The following is a 7,481-nucleotide window of genomic DNA, read 5'->3' on the forward strand; positions in this document are numbered from 1 at the left end:
CATAAACCAGTGGGAGAACACTTTAATTCCCCAGGGCATTCTGTCTCTGACCTGAAAGTTGCTGTACTTCTCCAAAAAAACTCCAAAAACAGACTTCAAAGAGAAACTGCTGAGTTAGAAATGATCTGCAAACTTGACACATTCAAACTGGGTTTAGACAGAGACTTGGAGTGGCTATCTCACTACTGAAGGTAAATTACTTTGCTCACCCATTCTCACCTCTTACTCAATGGTCGTCATTAGGTCTTAAGTACCGGACTCCACCTCCCCCATTGTTCTCAATGCACCTGGATATCTATAAGATGCCTCTGTATTACCTATCTTCTGTATTACTGCATCTGAAGAAGACAGCTGAAGTCTCTCGAAAGCTTATGCCTGCAAATATTAAATTTGTTAGTCTTTAAAGTGCCACAGAATTCTCGTTGTTTTTGCTGTATACACACTAACATGGCTCCCCCTCTGGAACTATATTAGCATTGGTGCAGAGTGCCTTCCTGTGCTGACTTTCCCAGCACTGGTCACCATTCCTGGTGCTGAAGAAGAAAACCAAGACGACGCACGAAAAGGGGCACTCACCGGTCCCAAGGAGGGACAAGAAGAGCTCAGGTGACCAGATGAGACGTATACCATGCTGCTCGACCCTACAGGGCTTGTGTTGGCATTGGCCTCACCCTTGCGAGTCCCAAGTCCAACTCCAGATCTGCCGCTGACTCCTGGGAGCAGCAAGGGCCCCCAGAACCTTATGGACCAGTGAAGGACCTCCTGGCAATTCCTGTGCCACCGACACCTCAGGAAGAGACGTCTCCACACCTTGGCTCGGTACTGGTACCATTGACTGCTGGATCATCCAGAGGCAAGCCCGCGATGAGGCCCCCACAACAGATCTATGCTACTGTACCTACACAGAGCAGCATAGGCGTGAAAGGTTGTCTCTCTCACCAACAGAAGTTGGTCCAGTGAAATATATTACCTCACCCATCTTGTCTAGCAGATACAGAGACTTTTAACCCCTAGATTCATCTGTGAATATATGTGGATTTTCCTAAGGGAAATGGAAGCACCACATCTCCATTTACATAGCATGTAATATTTTTAAATCTTAGCAAAGTGTGCATCCCTCATTAGGGTGATGCACAAGCTGAAGTTTTAAAATTAAGCTTTTATTTCTTATTTGAGTACTGATCTTGAACAGAATATTTTCTCAAAGCAATACATCGTTTTCTCCTCATTTAGTATATGTCAAAAAAGACCAAAGGAACTTCAGCAGACTTTTCCACTTGTACACAAAATATCATTTGGCTGGCATTTTTCATTTTTTTTACTCAGATCAAAGTAATAACCTTTGAAATCTGGGAGACTTCTCCCTTATCAACAGTGTTCTTACCCTGGACATCATTTGTTCCTGGATCAATCCCCTTTTTGGAAGCTTGAAGACAAATGCACCAGAGTTCTCTTTGGTTGGTCAGGAACTCTGAATTACATGGTCCATTGTTACATTTCAGACACACTTTGTGTACGTGTCCAGGAAGCTTTCAGTTAAAAGTAACAAGCCTTTTCAGTCACACTGACTGCTCATTCCAATCTATCCTTTTAAAGCCTGGAGCCTTTTACTCTGTATCTCTCAATCACTTTATAACTATTTGGCCTGTGTAGTGATGTTAGGAAGAAATTGGATGGTAAATTATTCAACAGAAATTCATAAATGGGGTCCCTTTTTCCTAAGCAAAGATTCTGCACAGAGCTTTCTACCATTCTCTTCAGTGGGGAAAAAGTGTTTTCTAGTTTCTTATTTGAATAGAATTTCAAAAGACTGAAAACAGAAAAGAAAAAGTATGGCATCAAATGTAGTTGTATGAAGTGACATTTCATAGGGACTAGTAATCTGTTTCTTAATTTGCTTTCTTTTGAGTTATAAAGTGTAATGTTAAGGTCATGTGAAGCCAGTTACCTTGTTTATCTTTTCAAAGGAATTCAGATTAGGATATCGGGCTCTGAAAAGCAGAAGGAACTTTCTGACTCAAAGGATATATGTACATTGCAATGAAAAATCCTCGCTTGGGCGAAGGACTGCTTAAATGCGGTGTAGAGGTTCTGATTTGAGCTGGGAACCTCCCACCTCACAGGGTCCTAGAGCCTTGCCTCCAGCCCGAGCCCGAATGTCGACACTGGAAATAAACAGCCTTTTAGGCCAAACCCCGGGAGCCCAAGTCAGCTGGCACGGGCCAGTCGCGGGTTTTCATTGCAGTGCAGACATACTTTTAGCGGCTGATCTAGATTTGGGCTTCTAGCAGTGAGAAGATTTAAAAGCTAATAGGCAACGCTTGAGCCAGCGTATTCCATGTTTTGGATTCTTATCTGAAAGAAAGCTGAACAGTGCAGATTTTTGTCCACATAAGACATGATAGTAGTTTTAATATCCTAATTGTCCCATGATGTAAACTCTTGTGTTTCTAGGATGCTGTAAACAAGATGTACCACGGGGTGCATGATTACAAAACAAACCTACCCAGCATTCACCTTGTTATGGATAAGGGAAACTCGGTATTCTTCCATCCTTTGCTGACTTAGGGTTCTGGAATGAACAGAACTCAAGGCTTCTGGAAGGTAGGAAAGCATTACAAGTTACTGTAATTGAACATATTTTAAAGCAGATTGCATAACTCTAAGCCCCCCATCTCCAAATTTATGGAGATTTTATAGTCTCTTGCATATGAATAGACTTTTGTAATCTTTTTTGTTTTGTTTTTATAGATCTCTGATATAATTTTGTTGTAATTATACTTAAATCAGAGATAATTAATTTTGGAAAAATTATATAACCAAGTTACATGGGGAAGAGGTATGTTGCAGCAGTGGCTCATGGAAGTGAGTAAGCATGCACATTCCTTAATCAGGACCATAAAAACATGTTGGTGGATAATTTTGGATCATTATTGTTTATTTGCCTTGGCACGAAGTCTCCTCCTCTGTCCTGACTAGCTAGGAATGAAGTTTTTGTCATTCTCTTTTCTGAGTACCGGTGGCTGATGTAATCTGATTATTTACAACATCATTTAATTATGAATTACCTGTTATGATAACATAGCACTTTACAGAAAAAGTGAATGGAGTTACCCTGATTCCACACAACTATAACTGAGAGTAGAATGAGGCAAAGAACTTAGAATATAAGGGCCTGATCCTGCAATTCTCATTGTTGGGCTTAGTAGTAATGATCTCCTTGTACTAGATTCTCATCTTGTGTACATCAGCACAGCTATACTGAATTCAGTGGGATTGTGCTGACAGACACTAGCTGAGAATCTGGGCCATTGCCTTTATTTTTAGTGAAATGGAGCAATTCTCATAAATGTTTGTTTTTATTATAAATAAGAATCCTCAGAACACTTTACACCACCTATTTGTATATATATACTTTTATATATTATGTCTGATTTTGTAAGCAAGTAGTTTTTAAGTAAGGTGAAACTTTGGGATATGCAAGACAAATCAGATGCCTGAAAGGGGTACAGTATGGAAAAGTTGAGATCATCCACTTTTTCATTGAACCAGCTTCTGCTGGCGAGAAAGACAAGTTTCTGAGCTTACGCAAAGCCATCTGTTACTGAGCTGAAGGTATATTATCCACAATGGGTTTTAATGACACCTATCTGAGTAAAAACAGCGAGAATCGTGTAGCACCTCAAAGATTAACAAATTTCAGTGGGCATAAGCTTTCGTGGGCTGCCACCCACTTTGTCAGATGCATGAAACTGCATCAGATTGAGTCTGAATAGGGACTTGGAATGGTTATCACATTACAAGAAGTAATTGTCACTGTTCACACATTCTCCCTTCTAATCAACAGTTGTGAATAGGCCTCATCTACCTTAACTGAATTGACTTCGTTAGCACTTCCCCTCCCCATTGTTATGTTTCTTACCCTTGGATGTGTATGTATACCTCCTGTCTGTGATTTCCATTTCATGCATCTGACGAAGTGGGTTGCAGCCCACGAAAGCCTATGCCCACAGAAATGTGTTAGTCTTTGAGGTGCTACAGGACTCTCGTAGTTTTTGCTGTATAGAGACTAACACAGCTGCCCCTTTGGAGCTCTTCACCTATCTGAGTGCAGCTGTACATTGTGCTTCCAAGCCCAGATGTCAGGGATCTGGTGATAAAAGAAAATTATAAACGCCAAGTGCTGGAGACCCCAAAGGTACACCTTGTGAAAGTACACATGCAAAATATAAACATTTCCCACCTACATCCTCATTGCGCACCGTTTGTAATACCCCTAATACAAAAATGGCTGCACTGGATGGACACCTGGGTAACACACACGTACGTCACAAGCGAGAGATTGGAGCAGATATTTTGGGAGGAACAGGAGCATCAGCAGGAGTGCTGAATGCAATTAATGGAGAAGTTTTGAGAAATAAGTTAAGCATTCTAGGCAGAAGCCTTGCAGCCCTATCAGATCCCATAGTGCACACCCAGTCAACATTGGGATATGGAGAACAGTCACTTGGAGATATATTGGTACCCTGGGAAATGAACAATAAAAAAGCACACCTGAGCCTATTGAACCTCACAAAACCCATGATAAATGTTACCTCCAGAGCTTTAGGTTGCATACAAGCACAGCTTTGGGCTCAAGGAATAGGCCAAGGTATCATCTCAGAAGGACTTAGTGGAGTCCTACCTGGTGAAATAAAGAAATTGATTTGAGATAATGCCACCACCCAAGAAAGGGCCTTAAACGGTTGGTGGAAGATGTTAAATTTCACAGTAGATTCCCAGGCTTAAGTGATTACAGCATATGTAATGACAATATCTGATGTTCGCATCATAGACATACACAGAGTAGTCCCCCTAGGCCTCAATGAAAAACTGGAGTGTTATGGCCTACTGAACACCTGACATGGGGATTGAAAGAAGGAAATGAAATTTGATTGATTAGTTTACAAAACTGCACAGGTGAAGCCATTTTGGGATCAGACTTGGGATATATTTGTGCAGAACCACTGAAACAATTTCCATACCTTTGTAAGAAAGATGAATTGGATGTATGGAATGGTCAATATGTTTTGTTACCCAATAATAGCATTAATTTAACCATTGTGTACATTGGACAAGGTTGTGTTTGTGTATGCACGCAATGTACCCAGGTTGTGATTAACTGAATTTATAAAAAAATATGTTATTCCTGCCAAAACAAATGTTATTGCAATGTTGCTGTATTGGAATTGTGTGATATAGTTCATGAAATACCAAAAAATATATTTCAGTTATTAGTAGCAGATATTAATGTTGTAGAGCACGTTCAACCCGTGATAGTGGGAGTCAATACTGATCTGGTACAACACATGCTAACACACTCAAACATGTTATTCCTGCTTACACACATTCAGGAACAATTGAAGACCGTAAATTCAATAGTCAAACATGATGGGACTAAAGTAATAGAAATCCTAGATGCTACAAAAGCTGCCACAAAGCACAGTTGGTGCTTTTAAATCTAGCATTGCATCCCATTGTGTTCGTATGTGTTGCAGATAGTTTCTATAATGGCTGCAGTGGGACTTTTTTGGTGGACTAAAAGATCCCTAAAACAACTCAAGGGACTAAAAGACCCCCGCATACGAGTGAGGCGGTGCACTGCGATATACCCTGCCGACGAGAAGACCCTAATCACTTGGACCTTGGCTGGAGTGCCTTGAGTCATAGTCGGAGGTGTGTATCAAGGAGTCATCGTGGTGGCCTACTAAGCAGGGGAATGTTGGAGGCCCAGTGCAATTTGAGTTGCCTGAGCACCGTACTACAGGCCTAGCATAGTGTCCGTTGCTTGCTTGGCTATTCTGACCCCGGTAGCATGACATCTTCCGGTTGGCAGAGATGAACAGGACTACTGAGTAACCTTGCAGATGTCTCAGTTTCTTCATGCCATGGCACATAACAAGACAAAATACACAACATGTATGCTTTCAGCTGCACATAGATAACGGTGATGGCAACAATTTATCGTTGAACATCTGGGGGTACACTTTTTCACTGGCAAGGGGCATATTCTTACCCCGCCCCTCCTATCATCAGATGTTGTTTTGATGACCCCAATTATCATGGTGAGAATGCAATGTAGTCAAAAGTGAAAACCCAGTGTAGGTAAATAGCATATACGATAATGAGTAGAGAGGTAATTAGAAAAAAGTTGTTTATGGAAGGGTATAAGACGTTACCACTTGGATAAAGGGGCGCACTCCATCAATACCTGACTCCACAGGAGGTGCTGCCGGTTGGACCTGAGGCCACTGACTTTCTGGTGGGGCCCCTGAAGAAAAACTTTCCTGTATACAGCCTTCTGAGTGACTGCTTAGCTCTACAGGTTTAGTGAGTAGGATATATTGTAGATAATTTTAGGCTTTGTATTCAACTAATATATCCATAGAAGCCTTGCATGTTAAACATTATTGATCTGCAAATCGGGTGTACCGTGTCTCACTGATATTCACACTGATCACTAAGTATCCAGTATCCACAGTGTACATCACTCTTTCCTTCTGCCGTCACAACTGCCCTGTTTTTTCAATGTAAGCAAGGTCGAAGTGGCCCTATCCTGCTAAGCCTGCTGAACGTGGAGGGGGAGAGGGAGCACTGTATTTGCATGGGCTCTGTATTTGCATAAGCACACCTAGGTGCTCAGCATGATGGGAAAGGGTCAGTCTGGCTGGTAGTGGGATACAAATCACTTTAGTGTCCATTGCAGGGTAATGACATGTTAGCCCCTTATTGCATGAACAAATAGCAGCAGAACTGTGCTTAGTGTGTTCTGGTGAAAGTTGCCCTCATTCTAATAGGGCTCAGAAGGCGAGGCTTTCACATGCCAGAGCACTGTGAAGGCAGCAGGGAAAGGGAAGATGGTGGTCGGGGCAGGAATCCAAATACAGTGCTCATGCAAATACAGTGCCCCCCACCCCCATTCAGCTGGCTCAGCAGGGGAGGGCCTTGTTTACATTGAGAAAACAGGGCAGTTGCGTCAGCAGAGGGAAAGGGTGCTGGCAGGTTATCCACCAGCACTGTTCTGTTGACAAAAGCTAGGCACGCTCAGACCCCTCAGTCTTACCTCATCTGACCCGGTTCGGAGCAAGGAGGCAAGTCAGTGCAGGCAGCAGGCACAGGGAGGGCAGTGGTTTCAGCAGGCGTTACTGAGCATGCCCAGAGCACTCACCCGGCTCAGTAGCAGCCGTTGCCTCCCGCCAGAAGTGGGTGGTGTGGATCGCTGCCTTTCAGTGGAGCAGTGCTGGTGGGTGAGGCTCGAGCAGGGCCCCGCCACTGTGTGGGCTGGGCCCATTGTCGTCCCGCCCAGGGGTCACAGGAGGGGAGCTACTTCAGCACCAGCTCAGAGCAGCTGCGTGCAGGACTCAGTTCACTTCGACGCGGCAGTCCTGGCTGGTGGCGCTGGCAGCTCCTGAATCCCTTCTCCGACCCCAGCTTCACGAACC

This window comes from Emydura macquarii, unplaced genomic scaffold (genome assembly GCF_026122565.2).
Source record: "Emydura macquarii macquarii isolate MOO-44397 ecotype Brisbane River unplaced genomic scaffold, CSIRO-AGI_Emac_v2 contig_2636, whole genome shotgun sequence".
Taxonomy (NCBI): domain Eukaryota; kingdom Metazoa; phylum Chordata; order Testudines; family Chelidae; genus Emydura; species Emydura macquarii.